The following is a 15746-nucleotide window of genomic DNA, read 5'->3' on the forward strand; positions in this document are numbered from 1 at the left end:
TGTGAGTGGTACCCTTGTCAGTTAAAACTCTGAGAGAATTTTATCAAACAGCAGAATTTATTCCTGATGTTAAATGGTATGTTATTGATTGTAACCACAGGAGTTGAATGGGTGACGACACATGGTCTGAACCTTAAATTTTGTATTTTTACAATTTGATTGTGACATATCAATAAGACATGAAAGAAATCCAAACTGTGTACAGACTTTATTCCTTCACATGCTATTTTTAAAATGGACTTTTTCTGAACCACAAGATGGCTGCTACATGTCACATGACTCAGAAGATTGCCATCTGTTCTGGGAGGTTCCAACAGAGATTACAAGGACAAAGAGTTCCAGACTCATCCTTGTGGAATCTCACACCCCATTGTAAGGCCATGTTATAATCACAAAGCTAGATGACTAACTGACAAACTGACTCCCCTCAGCCAGGATTATAACAAAGACATTCATCGGAACCCCTTACAACTATGAATAACTGTTAACAGCCACCGTTTTCCTCCTAAGGAAACAGTGGATTTTGGCCGGAAGCACAGAAACTGCTTATGAGGATGCAGTTAATCATTAATGGGCCGTATCACATGACCCCGTGTTTCCAGCCTTTTGGACCATTTTAATATTACATTTCTAGCCTCCCAACTCAGTCTGCTGACTTAAAACCAACTGGAAAGAACTCTAGCAGGTCTCCCAGCTAAGGAAGCAGCCAGCCACCATCTCTCAACTTCTCGATGCCTGTTTGATTTTAAAAGTCTCTGATCATCACCTGCCAAGCTGTCTAACCACAGAAACCCCATTGTGCTGCATCGTTATGTGTTTCAAGGATTTCCGTGTTGCTGTCTCCAACCAGAAACTCATCTGAACTCAGCTATAAAGGAAACACCCTCTGACATTGTGGACTCTGGAAATTATGAACTAATATTCATTTCTGTGGTTCTTATTGTTATCCATAGTTTTAAAAACTCTGTGTGTGTGTGTGTGTGTGTGTGTGTGTGTGTGTGTGTGTGTGTGTGTGTGTGTGTGTGTGTGTGTGTGTGTGTGTGTGTGTGTGTGTGTGTGTGTGTGTGTGTGTGTGTGTGTGTGTGTGTGTGTTTGTGTGTGTGTTTGTGTGTGTGTTTGTGTGTGTGTGTGTGTGTGTGTGTGTGTGTGTGTGTGTGTGGTTGCGAACAATTCCCACCCCCCAACCCACTGGGTTTCAATGTGAATTAAACCTAACCTCCTTGAGTTAATCATAATGCGAGCTTGCTGCGTGTTACTGATAAAATTGGACCACACAAACTGAGGGTTTGAGGAAAAGATGCCACAGCCTACTTTAAAAATAATTCAAAAACACCTCTGCTTATAGGGAAAAGGATAAAGAAGTTCAGTTTGCCTCTCGCCTGTCTGTAACAATTGTTAGGCAAAAATACTGTGGCACGTGAGCAAGTTAAGTAGTCAAGTTGTGGTTGGATGTCCTTGTGAGTTTGGTGTGTAAGGAGCAACCATCAGCAAAGAGCATCTTAGGAATGAGGTTGTTGGTGATGATCAGGAAGTTCCTATTTGACCTGAACCTGTGAGCATTCATGAGTCCAGAAATTGATGAAGCCTCCCTCGACTAGTTCCCATCTCTTCCACCTCAATAAACCCTGCCTCCGGTTGGTGTGCCCTCCCAATGGGGCAGGGCATTCATAATAGTAGACTATATGGATGTACCTTTTATTTCCTTGCAGACAAATGATTGTCTGAGAATATCATATATTGGCTAACTTGCATTTTATATGCTTTAATGGGAATTACTATTCCCAATTCACTCTGCTGTGTTTAATATAATTGCGCATTCTTCAAATAACTTTTGCAGAGGTGCTTTGGGAGGAAAGAAATGCTTCTCCGAGAGTCCCTCTAATGCTAAATCTATTGCAGTCACGCACATTGTAATTACCTTCCAGCTCTCACCATACTGTGGCGATAATGAAACTAACAGCTGAAAAGAAACTGGAATGCTATTAAATGCTACTTAAATGCACTACATAAAGTGAAAGAAAGCTTCGAAAGGCAAACTGTAAACAAACTAAAGGGGTATGTAGAGCATCTGGAGGATAGAATAGTCACTGTGCAAAGTAGATCTATCCTCTAAGACCCATTGCAACACAGTAGCCTGCTTTTGGTTGAACTGTCACACAATATTAAAATCTTGCTGAAGACATTTGAATAGTAAGACAGATGTCAGCAGTGTTTTTCAGCTTTAAAAATGGAATAAAAATTCCTACGAACATATGAATTAGGAGCATGTGTAGACCACTTGGCCCCTCAAGCCTGCTCCACCATTCAATAAAATCATAGCTGATCTGATTGTAACCTCCTGCCTACCCCCAATAACCTTTCACCTTCTTGTTTATCAAGAATCTGTCTGCCTCCAGAAAATTATTCAAAGACTCTGGAACTCCCTTCCTCAAAAGACAGTGGAAGCAAAGATTCACTACCCTCAGAAAAAAATTCTCCTCATCTCAGTCTTAAATGGGTGACCCCTTATTTTTAAACAGTAACTCCTAGTTCTAGGTTCTCCCACAAGAGGAAACATCCTCTCCATATCCACTCTCAGGATCTTATGTTTCAATCAAATCACCTCTTTCTCTTCGTACATCATAACATTCAAGGCTATGGGCCAAGTGCTAGTAAGTGGGATTAGGTAGGTAGGTCAGGTGTGCCTCACGTGTCAGTGCAGACTCGATGGGCCGAAGGGCCTCTTCTGCACTCTGTGATTCATACTCCAGTGAATACAAGCCTAACCTGTCCAACCTTTCCTCATAGGACAACCCACCCATTCCTGGTATTAGTCTGGTAAACCTTCTGTGAACTGCTAACACATTTACATCCTTCCTTAAATAAGGAGACCAGTACTGTACACAATACCCCAGATGTGGTCTCACCAGTGTCCTGTACAACTGAAACATAACCTCCCTACTTTTATGTTCAATTCCCCTCACAATAAACAAATGACATTCTATTAGCTTTCTTAATTACTTGCTGTACCAGCATACTAGCCTTTTGTGATTCATGCACTAGGCCACCCAGATCCCCCTGGAATCTCAGCTTTGCAATCTCTCACTATTCAGATTTTTTATTCTTTCTGTCAAAATGGACAATTTCACATTTTCCCACATTTTACTCCTTTTGCCAGATCTTTGCCCACTCACTTAATGTATGTTTCCCTTTGTAGCCTCCTTATGTCCTCTTCACAACCTACTTTCCTACCTATCTTTGTCATCAGCAAATTTAGCAACCATACTTTTGGTCCCTTCATCCGAGTCATTCATATATATTGTTAAAAGTTGAGACCCCAGCACTGAACCCTGTGACACACCATTCGTTACATCATGCCAACCAGAAAAAGGACCCATTTATGCCTATTCTTTCCTGTTACTAGCCAATCTCCTTTCCATGCCAATATGTTATCCCATGCACCATGAGGTTTTATTTTCCACATTAACCTTTGAGGTATCAAATGCCTTCTGGTAATCTAAGTTCAGTATGTCCGCCAGTTTCACTTTATCTGCAACACATGTAACTCCTTCAAAGAACTCCAATAAATTGATTAAACATGATTTCTCTTTAACAAAACCATGTTGGCTCTGCCTGATTGCCTTGAATGTTTCTAAGTGCCCTGCTATAACTTATTTAATAGCTTCTAATATTTTCCCTATGCCGGGTGCTAAGCTAACTGGCCTGTAGTTTCCTGCTTTCTGTCTCCCTCCCTTTTTGAAAGAAGGAGTTAGGGAATTTTGGAAAACTAAAACCAACGCATCTGCTATCTCACTATCCACTTCTTTTAGCATCCTAGGATGAAGTCCATCAGGACCTTGGGATTTGTCAGCCTGCAGTTCCAACAATTTGCTAAGTACTACTTCCCTGGTGATAATTTTCCTGAGTTCCTTCCTCCTTCCAATTCCTGATTTACAGCTATTTCTGGGGTGTTACTTGTGTTATTCGCAATAAGTGCTTGTTGTGCAAGAACGAGTCTAAAGCTAGTCTTCTACTTCGAGCTGCCCTTTCCCCATGAAATGCTAATCTGTATTGCAACTACATTTGCTCACCTTGGCTACATAACTCTTTATGCCCTTGCCTCACTGAATTCAATCAACGTTAGTTGTGAAATTTTCAACTGACTGAGCCTCAACGGTTTTCTGGAGGAGATAGTGGGAATCTGAAACTATTTTTTGCGTGAAGAAGTGCTGCCTGACATCATCCCTGAATGGTCTGCCTCTAATTTTAAAGTTATACCCTCTTGATATGGACACCCCCTGCAGAGGAAGTAGTTTCTACACCCTATCAAATCCTTTAATCTGTATAAATAAAAAGTTCTGTTAGATTATCCCTTAAAACCCTATACTCAAGGGAATACCAGTCTGTGAAACCTGTCCTCGTGATTTAATTCTTTTAGCCCAGATATCATTCTGGTTAACCTGCGCTGCACCCCCTCCAAGGGCAATATATCTTTTCTAAGGGTTGGTAAACACAGTACTCTAAATAGGATCTAACCTAAGAGTCAACCACATTGCTGTGGGTCTGGAGTCACATAGGCCAGTTTTCCTTCTCTAAAGGACATTTGTGAACCAGATGGGTTTTTACGACAATCGACAATGGTTTCATAGTCGCCCTTAGCCTTTTAATTACAGTTTTAATTTTTATTGAATTCAAATTTCACTATCTGCCATGGTGGAATTCGAACCTGGATCCCTAGAGCATTACCCTGGGTCTCTGAATTACTACATTTTGGATTACTAGTCCAGTGACAATACCGCCATGCCACTGCCTCCCCCAATATAATTGTATAATAGTGATATAATTTTTTTTTATTCATGTGCTGTGGGCTTCCATGGCTGGGCCAGCATTTATTGCCTATCCCTCGTTGCCCTTGAGAAGGTGGTGGTGAGCTGCCTTCTTGAATCGCTGTAGTCCATGTGGTGTAGGTACAGCCACAGTGCTGTTAGGAAGGGAGTTCCAGGATTTTGACCCAGCGACAGTGAAGGAATGGCGATATATTTCCAAGTCAGGATGGTGAGTGACTTGGAGGGCAACTTCCAGATGGCGGTGTTCCCATGTGTCTGCTGCCCTTTCCTTCTAAATGGTAGTGGTCATGGGTTGGAAGGTGTTGTCGAAGGAGCCTTGGTGAATTCCTGCAGTGCATCTTGTAGATGGTACACACTGCTGCTGCTGTGCGTCAGTGATGGTGGGAGTGAACGTTTGGTGCCAATCAAGCGGGCTACTTTGTCCTGGACGGTGTCAAGCTTCTTGAAAGTTGTTGTAGCTGCCATCATCCAGGCAAGTGGATTTCCACCCCTTTTGTATTCCAGCCTCGAGCAAAGGCCAGTTCCCTGAAAGAGCTACAAATTAATTCCACTCCCCTCCCCTGTCCTTTCCCCATAGCCCTGCCAATGTATCCTTTAAGTATATATCCAGTCCTTTAAGAATGTTACTATTGAATCTGCTTTCAGATTTCCATTCCAGATTATCATAATTTGCTGAGAAAAAACAAAAAATCTCTTCTCTAACACTGTCTTCCCCTAGCCCTTTTTGTCCATTATCCTAAATCTCTGTCCTGCCAGTTAAAATACTTTTTCCCTATCTAGTCTACCAGAACCCCTCGTCATTTTGAAATGAACAGAAACATTTAACACTACTGATAAAAGTGTCAAATTGCTACAGCTGTCTTCAACTTGTTCTAGGGAAATACAAAATGTATTTACTCACCTGGAAGCACTGAATGCTCACCACCAAGTAGAATCCAATGTTTGTGTTGGGCACAGAGGAACCCTTTTGTGTCTTTTGTTTTTTTTTGGAGATACTAGTACGTTTGCTTGCCAAGTGCCAGTGTAAATGCTCCCAGGTCAGAAAGAAGTACAGAGTCATAGATTACCAACATTTGGTTGCAGCACAGGAAATAAAATGTTCTGCTGCGATTGCTGAGTGATGTTTGGGATGTGTCCCAGAAGCCTTGGGCTGGGTTGTACGCTGAAGGCTCGCTCCTGCACCCCAGCATAAATGACAGGGGCGAGCCTACCTCTGTGTGCCAGCTCCCCTCGTTTTAATTTTTCAGCCAATGGACCATTAGTTATTGAGGTGAGACGTCCACCCCTCTTCAGGAGGAAATCCTGCCTCAGAGCTGCCGGCCAATTAGAGGCTGGCAGCCCTACAGTACTGGTGGCATCACTAGGAGTAATAGCCACTGCCAGCACTGCAGCTATGCCAAAGAGGAGGCATTCAGCGATGGATCTGGACCTCCAGTTATGGCCAGGATCTTGGACTAGCAAGCTCCATTGAGGTGAGGCACATTGGACAGGGCAGGGCAGGGCAAGGGTGGATGTGGGGAGGGAAGCTGTTGGTGGGGGAGGGGTGGGGGGAGCACCCCAATTGGCACTGGTGACCTAGAAAGGAGGAACCCACTTCCCTGCCCCCTCCTCCTCCTCACCCATTACAATATTGAACCTGCTGGGCTGCACATTGGGCACTCTTGTGTCAACTGTTAATTGCCCACTTAAGGGCCTCAATTGGGTCAGTGGGGGGCTGCCCACCCAACACAATCTCTGCCACTTGTAAAATCACGGCAGAGGTGGGACTGACGATAGGCACGCCACCGATAGCTGGCAACTTATTTTACAGGCCCACCTGCCTGCTTTCCTGCCTGCGAGTGACAGGTAAAATCCAGAGGCTTTTGCCTGAAACTTTCTTGATGAAGTGAAAAGAGAGACAAATGCTAATTTAAGCCAGTGAATCATATGCCTGGGGTGTGCTATTGTGTCAGAAAAGGAAGGGAAAGTTGTTGCGTATATTGAAATGTAATGAAAATAAAGCTCCTCAATGTCATTTTGAATCTGGGAAGTCTCTCTATAATTTTCTTAATTAGGGTCCATGTGCTTCTTTATAAATGAAAGGTAAAACCTTGTGCCCTATAAAGTCAGGGCAAGGACCAGGGCTTTGACTGGAATGGTAGATATAGGGCTAACCCTGTATATTTGCATTAGGGAAATGGTATAATGATTTGCTGTGTTATCAAGAAGGGAGAGGGAAAAGAACCCATTCCTGCTTGGTTAAGATGTAATCCTACTGGCATACTGGTGTATGGACCACAAATTTGATCACCTGATTTAGTGTTCATCTGCGATACAAGGGAGACACTATTGTCTTCACAGTTCATCCTCTTGGACAGAAGATCTATCATGAGATTGCTGAAGATATTTCAAGCATCTGGAGGTGACCAACAGCTTTCATGCTTTTGCTTTAGGATGGAAACCGTGTCAGTGCGGATGTGAAGGTAGCTGGATGCGTTTAACTGCTATCCCATATCCTACAATTGTTCCAAAAAATTTGAAAAGACTGAGCAATCTCGGGGCCCTTATGAGTCTGAAAACTTGAGTTCTTCATCTTGGCAACAAGAAGGCAGAGTTCTCACAGGGGAGGTCTCTTTTCACAATTTGAGGTTTAAAATTGCCAACTTTGAGCCTTTATTGTTTTCCAGTTGTGCTCTTATTTTAATATTCCACTTAATACAGCCACTGTTCGAACCTCCTAGAGAGATAATGTTTCATGCACTGAGTACTGTGCTGTCACTATATTTGGTTTCAACTTCAGAGTTAGTGAACTGCAAGCAATTATTTTAGGTCTGCGAATTTGATTTGGCACTCTGACAAGACTCTCCTTTGAGTTCAAGCAGAGTTTCTAATGAAAGCCTGGTTCTCAATTTCATTTGGGTCAATAAATTGTCCCATTTTCATAACTTTTTATTTGCTGCCACACAAGGCAGTTTTAACATATCTGTCCTGAATCTCCCCAGGCCTTGCTGTGCATTCTTACTAAGTTTTAGAAAACCCACTAATTAGTCCAGAACCGCTATACACTGGGTCCAGACCTGTGTTAGAATGTGGGAGACGTTAGAGTGTGTTGGATGTTGGATACCATTCGGTAGGTCTTAATGAAGTCTTCATAGTCTTAAGTAGGTTAACTATGTATTTAACAACAACAAGAACTATGCACGTATATACAGAAAAGGGTTCAAGCTAGGGGAATTCTCCATGCTTGTGCACATGGCTCTGTCCAATACTAGACTGACCCCTAGGCACAGGTCATGTGTTCTCTTACATCATTGTGTGGGTGGTACTGTACTCAGCCCTACATTAACCCTAATGTGCCAGACTCTCATACTACACTTGCCCCCCCACCCCCAAGTCTTTATCCAATGTATTTCAAGTTATTCTAGTTTACCCCATGTATTATATCATTACTACCCCATCTCTCTTTCCCCCACCCCACTTTTTCAAGCCTGAGTTCATAGGTTTAGGTGGTCTGGAGGCATTATAACCCTTCCATATCTCGTTCACAGTCCTATAGGAAGAGTGGTATCTCTGTCGTTGCAGGTAAACTCTGTTGATTTGGAGGTGGTTCTGGATTCTGAGGTTGTTCTGGCATCTGGGGTATCCTCCTCGATGTCTCTTGACTGTACTGTGGGAATGGGTGATCTAGGGAGAAGGAGGAGACTCCTGTTTCTCCTGACTGTACTCTCTGGGGTGCCAACTAGTTAGGACTGAGGTTGATCATCGTCCTCCTTGATAGTACCCTCTCTCTCCAGGTCTCCAATCCAGACCTTTGTCACCCTTTTGTAGTTGTAGCAAGTGCCTGGTGTGGTTCCTTTTGTTGCAGGTGGAACCCTGCTTCTGCCTGTAGGACTGCTGTCTTACTTGGATGTCCTGGTAATCCTCGGTTACCAACTCTGGTATTAGTTTTTTTGCGTAGGATTGGAAGCTATGTGCAGAGTTTCCTGCCCATCAGGAGTACGGATGGGGCCAGACCGCATTGTATCAAGGTGGACCTCTGGGTTAGCAGCAGTGTGGGGATGTCCTTGTTCTTTTTTAGGAGGGCTTTTACTGTATGAACCCCTCTTTCAGCCTTTCCATTTGACTGTGGGTATCTCGGGGAGCTGGTGGGATGGTGGAAGCCGGATATGGTGGCAAAGTGCGCGATGTACTGATTTTAAAATTGTGGGCTGTTATCAGACGCGATCTTCTCTGGGATGCCGTGGCTCACGAATGTTTCTTTCAGTGCCTTAATTACTGTCTCTGTAATAGTCGTATATTGTTGCTTCGCCTCAACCCATCTAGAAATGTAATCCACTGCTATAAGGAACAATTTGCTGTTGAAGATAAATGGGTCAATGCCCAGCTCCTCCCATGGTCTGGTAGGAAACTGTGGGGATGAGGGGCTCTCTGCCTGTGCCACGCACACACCTGACAGTTTGCTATGGGGTCTGCAATCGCTCTGGAAATGCCCGGGCACCAGACAGCGGATTGGGCCCATCCCCTGCACTTGGTGATGCCCAGCTAGCCCTGGTATATATTTTTTGAAGGATCTCTGGCCAAAGGGAAATTGGGAAGAGCAACTGCTCATCATAGGCCAGGAGATCATCTACGACCGTAAAGTGTTTTTGTTGTTCGGACCAAGCTTTCCTGGTACCACCACTTGGTCTTTGTTATGGCTACCCTTGTTGGCAGCAACAGTGGATGCAGGCACCCTCCTCTGCGAATTTGTTCCTGGTGAATTGCTGGAGTATACTTGTGGTTGCTGGCAGGTGTCTCTTGTCAATTGGGAGTACCCTAACAGCTCTTCAGTAAGATTGATGTCCTATTTTGTCAGAAGGTCTACTGTGGCTCTGGAAAGTGCATCTTCCATTGTTTGGTTTTTACCTTGGACATGTACTGTCTTGTTCACAAACCTCATGAGGTGTTGGCGGAACCTTTGGATTCTGGGAGGCATCTTTGCTAGCTCCTTCTCATGCAATAATTTTTTTTCATTCATGGGATGTGGGCAATGCTGGTTGGGCCAGCATTTATTTCCCACCCCTAATTGCCCTTGAGAAGGTGGTGGTAAGCAGCCTTCTTGAACCGCTGCAGTTCATGTGGTGTAGGTGCACCCACAGTGCTGTTAGGAAGGGAGTTCCAGGATTTTGACCCGGTGATGGTGAAGGAACGGCGATATATTTTCAAGTCAGGATGGTGAGTGGCTTGGAGGGGAACTTCCAGGTGGGTGGTGTTCCCATGTGTCTGCTGCCCTTGTCCTTCTAGATAGCAGTGGCCGTGGGTTTGGCAGGTGCTGTTTAAGGAAACTTGGTGAATTCCTGCAGTGGCTTATGGTCTGTTTCAATTGTAACCTTGAGGCCGATGATATTGTCTGAAAACTTCTCGCATGCCCAAGTGACTGCAAGGGCCTCCTTTTCTATAAAAGCGTATCTCGTCTCCGTGTCCGACAGCCCTCTCTAAGCTCACTAAATTGGTTGGCAACTTGCATCCAGCTTTTCCTGGAATAGGACCGCTCCAAGGCCTGTGGATGAAGCATTCGCTTTGATGGTGGGCAGGGATGGGTCGTAGTGGGCCAGAATGTCAGTGATGAGCAGCATCACCTTGTTGCGAGTGAAAGCTTGCTCTTAGAAACATAGAAACTAGGAGCAGGCCATTCAGCCCTTCAAGCCTGCTCCTCCATTCAATAAGATCATGGCTGATCCGCTATCTCATCACCATATTCCTGCTTTCTCTCCCATACCCCTTGATGTCCCTAATATCCAAAAAGTGATCAATTTCTTTCTTGAATATACTCAGTGACCCGGCCTCTGCAAGGAGTGAGAGTCCCAGCACCATGCCTGGTCTTTATTAAGCAGATGTCTCAAAGGTTCTGTGACCTGTGCCCCAATTTGATAAAAGTTTTGCCAGCTGGTTCACCATCCTCAAGAATCGCTGTAGAGTGACAATCGAAGATGGGGTTGGGAACTCACTAATAGCTTAAGTTTTCTATGAATCCACTGTGATGCCTTTATTGCCAACTATTTGACCCAGGAATTGAACTGACGTTTTGGAAACCTCGCATTTTGTCATTCAGTGTCAGCCCTGCTTCCTGCAGTCACTCTAAGACTGCTGTGAGTCTCTTGTCACGTTCGCCCACCATTGTACCATGAACCAGTACATTGTCAATGTGGCAAATGACCCTCTGAAGGCCCTGCAAAATGACCAACATTGTACAATGGAATATTTCTGGCACTGAAGTGATTCCAAACAGCGGGCTGTTAAAGCAGAATCTGCCGAAGTGGGTGATGAATGTGGTCAGCAGCCTGGCCTCTTCATCAAGGGGAAGTTGCCAAAAGCCGCTGTTAACACCCACTTTTGAAACTACCGTGCTCTCCCGAGTTTAGTCAGGCTTTCATTCCTAAGGACATGGGATGTACTTCTGACTATTGCTTTATTGAGCCACGTCAGGTCAACACAAATACAGATGGACCTGTTTGGTTTTGAGACTGGGACCATCCCGGAACACCATGCGGTTGGTTGGGTAACTGGGTAGATGACTCCCATCCAGCTGCTGCTGCACTTGTTTCATGAGGTTAAGAACAATGGACAGTAAATTTGGGTTCAAGCTAGGAGCTATCTCCACGCTTGCTGTTCAGCACGAGCCTGATCCCCTAGGTGCAGGTCATGTGTTCTCTTACATCACTGTCTGTGGCACTGTACTCTGTCCCATGGTAACCCTCTATATGCCAAATCCTTCTACTGCAGAGTTAACCCTAAACACTGCCATCTGCAGCAGAAAAGGATGCTAGGCCTCGCATTCCTTGGCCATGGAATAGAATCTCCTGAGCAGCCGTTACACTGGCTGGGGATGCATGGGGCTGCTGGGTAGTAAGGAGTGATGGCTTTGCTGGAATTTATATTCCCCCTGCTGCAGCGTGGGCCCAAGGTGCAACCAGGAGCATTTAACATAGGGAAACCTTACCCTGACCCGGCGTACTCTAGCAGGCCAAGAGGCAGTGGTCACACCTTGATCAGTGGCCCAGGTGTATTGGGGCCTGTTGTTCCATTATGCAGATGTTTGCAAAATCTATAGTTATTTTTTTAACCACAGAGTACCTTAGGCTGTTGGTAGTTACTCATTTTCCTATTGCTAGGATTTGGGGTAAAGACTTAACAGTAAACAGCTAAGTGGATGGCTCATGAAAGCTAATCACTAGCATCTTGCAGGGAAGAAGAGTAAGGAGCAGCTTTTATATTATTTGGCCATTTTCAAGCCATCTCTCTTTCAGATTCCAACTGACAGCATGTGAAAGGCTGTTAACTGGAGCAGTCCTCACATATCTATAAACATTAAAGTTTTGGTTGAAATGCAGTATGCAACAAACTCTTTGGCAGATCAGCTCTGACTGCAGATATTATAGTCCTTATTTATGGGCCTTCCTTCCCTAAGTCAGTACCGTTTTGCTAGGTTCTGTGGAGCGCATGCAAAATGGAGAAAATTAATAATTGTCTTTGATATCCTCTACATACAACAACCTTATCCACCTGGTCTTGTAGGGATTTTGTTTTGGGAAAGTTGGCGTAAGTTCAAAATGAGCTGCTGCAAGTTGTGAGCCTTTAAAATTCAGAAGTTGGAGACTACAAATGGCACCACCAATGCATCATTGTTGATGGTAGTTCTGTATAGATTCAGTATGTGGCTTTCCCCAGCACCTATGAAACTAAGCACTCCAGTGATTTGTACATGATGGATATAGGAATAAAGACAGTCTGACAAGTTGTTGATTTTTTTTTATTATGTTGATAAATTTCTAAGTACAATCTATACCTATAAGCGATTTTTATCATCAGCCATTTCAACACATTCCCATGTTGGAGCTCTGGAATGCCTCCTGACTGCTGAGGCAACATTTACTTTAAGTGGCGCAGGAAAAATGAGGTAATTTCTTGGAACTACCGATTTAAAAATATGTTTTCTTTCACTTTTCTATGCCGATATTTTCTTTTTATTTTACCTTCTAATTCCTTACAGGAATTCTGCTTATTTAACTTTCTAGATTTATGCTTTATATCATTCGACCCATGGTCTCTGAAATAAACTGATGGCATTGCACAAGTAGGCAACCAATCCCCAGGCTTCTTGAATCAGGTTCACCAGTAAGAACCTTTGAACAAAGGGTTTGAAGGAATTCACATGCAGACACTTAACCTGTATGATTTTGCTCTGCGTAATCTTGAAACATTGAAACTAATCCATTTAAGATAATAGATTATAGTTTCTATTCAACTCCAGACAAAGGAATTTCGTACTACTCTGAAGTGTTTTAAGCATTTGTACACTAATATTCAGCAGGGAGTACTGTGGGAAAAAAATAGATTCTTTGAAGAATGCTACCTGATTTCATTCTGTAAAGTTCAGCATTTCTGCACATCACCAGCCCACACTGTGAAATTTGATTGATGGAAATATCATCAAAATACAAATTACTCTGAAGAATATTAGGGTAACACTTTTTTGTCCTTTCATGGGCTGTCCATCCCTAATTGCCCTTGAGAAGGTGCACTACTGTTTTGAAGACCCTGTTTAAAACAGGATACATAGTGGTAATGCATAGTGGACTTGTAATCTGGTGGGGTCATGGATTCAAATCCCACCACGGCAGCTAGTGGAATTTAAATTAAATTAATAATCTGGAATTGGAAAGCTAGTCTCAATAATGGTGACCATGAAACCATCTGGTTCAATAATGTCTTTTAGGGAAGGAAATCAGCCATTCTTAGCCTACATGTGACTCCAGTCACACAGCAATGTGGTTGACACTTAACTGTCTGAAATGGTGTGGCATGTCACTCAGTTCAATGGAAGTTAGGGATGGGCAACAAATGCTGGACTTACCAGTGACGCCCATGTTCCATGAAAGAAATTTAAAAAAAAACATTGAGAAGCGCAAGTTTTCAATGTTGCTTCATCTACAAGGCACATTTGTCAAAACTTTAAATATTCTGCGTGCAGGCACACCTTCAAATTTAACATTTCCACATGAGAAAATGAAGCACTATTTTGTAAAGGGAGATGAATTACCTAAAGTTGATTTTTTAAAATTTGAAGACTTTTCACACAATTTCAAATCGGAAGAGATTTAACTATTTGCTGGGAAATGGTGCCATCTGCTGGCTAATGAGAAAGCTGGTATGATTTCCAAATTTCCTGATCGGCAATCCTTATAGTTAAAGGGTGGTTCTCTATCCGAGTGCATTTCAGTAAATTGTTGTATGACACAATCGACTCTTGAAAGGCCTTGATATGAAACTTGGGAATTCGGTTAGCAGCATACTTTAGGAGGACATATATCTCTGTCCATTTCGCCAGTCTATGGCAAATAAATTTTAACGCACAAAAGTATGAAATGATACATTTTGGTCAGAAAAATGAAGAGAGGCATTGTGAACTAAATGTTACAATATTGAAGGAGTTGTGACTGAGACTTGTGTTGTGCGTACACAAACCTTTGAAAGTGGCTAGACAAGTTGAAGGCTATTTTTTTCCTTCAAAAAAAGCACATGGGATCCTTAACTTTATAAATAAAGGCATAGAGTACAAAAAGAAGGAAGTTAACCTAAATTCTGGCATCTTGATTTTAATTGCTTCATGATTGGCAGCCTTCAGCTGAGAAGGGCCCCAAGTCCTGGAAATCCCTTCCTAAACCTCTCTGCTTCTCTACCTCATTCTCTTTCATAACGTGCCCCTTAAAACCTCTTTGACCAAGCTTTTATCACCTGTCCTAATACCTTCTGTGGTTCGGCGTCAACATTTAGTTTCATATTGCTCCTGGGAAGTGCCTTAGGAAGTTTTACTATGTTAAAGGTGCTATATAAAGGCGAGTCATCATTGTTGTAAAGTTCTATAAAAACACTGGTCCAGCCTCAGCTGGAGTATTGTGTCCAGTTCTGGGTACCACACTTCCGTAAGGATATCAAGACCATAGGCAGGGTGCAGAAGAAATTTACTAGAGCTCTATCAGGGATAAAGGACTTCAGTAATGTGGAGGTATTGGAGAAGCTGGGGTTGTTTTCCTTAGAAGGTTGAGGGGAGATTTCATAAAGATGTTAAAAATCATGAAGGGTTTTGATGGACTAAATAAGGAGAAAGTGTTTCCAGTGACAAAAAGATTGGTAACCAGAGGACACAGATTTGAGGTGATTGAGCAATGGAACTAGACCAGACATGAGAGAAAAAACAATTTACACAGCGAGTTATGATCTGGAATGCAAGACCTGAAGGGATGATGAAAAAGGTTCAGCAGTAAATAGTCAATTGGTAGTACAGAACTTGAGTATTGCTTGAAAAGAGACTTTTTTGTTGAAGCTTTTCGTCTTACACTCAGCAGGACAATTTGCACGAAAATACCAATGTCGGGGGAAACAACTTATTTATACTGTGTGAGAAGAGAATGCTGGTGTATGAATTTCAGTGCCAGTGTGATGCTAGGAGAAAAGGCTGTATGTCCCAAAGACTGGTGGATCGTATCAAATAGCATGTCCCTTCCGCTGTTCGTAACGGACCTTACCCAACCAGCTTGTGCTTGCAAAACTCAAAATAGTGTCCGACATTAGAAGTGGCTCTGTGATTGGACAACATTTTTTAAAATAATCTTCAGTGTACGAAGAATTATGCTGATAACCTATTTAAGATTGTCAGTCGGGCTCGCAGTGTGGTGTGTTTGCATGTACTGGAAGCTACATGTATTAATACACAGGGCTTTGTTTGCAGACAGAAATGACACGTCCACACATTGCACCTGTTTCAGCTAAACAAAATAAGTGACAGCCATTTGCTGGTTCATTCCTCAGGGCAATGTCTTGACCAACGGAGTCAAGCTGCCTGGTTTAAATTTCAAACAATGCTTGGCAGCTATCTGCCAGTCACAACCAACTGGTACATTT

The 15746-nt window shown here is 43.1% G+C and overlaps 1 protein-coding gene across 1 annotated transcript in view; it reads left to right on the plus strand.

Moving 5' to 3' along the window:
* The window catches only part of me1 (malic enzyme 1, NADP(+)-dependent, cytosolic), a 493779-nt gene that overhangs the window by 403699 nt on the left and 74334 nt on the right, over positions 1-15746 (plus strand). The window lies entirely within an intron of this gene.

The sequence above is a fragment of the Cetorhinus maximus genome, chromosome 5, assembly GCF_964194155.1.
Source record: "Cetorhinus maximus chromosome 5, sCetMax3.hap1.1, whole genome shotgun sequence".
Taxonomy (NCBI): domain Eukaryota; kingdom Metazoa; phylum Chordata; class Chondrichthyes; order Lamniformes; family Cetorhinidae; genus Cetorhinus; species Cetorhinus maximus.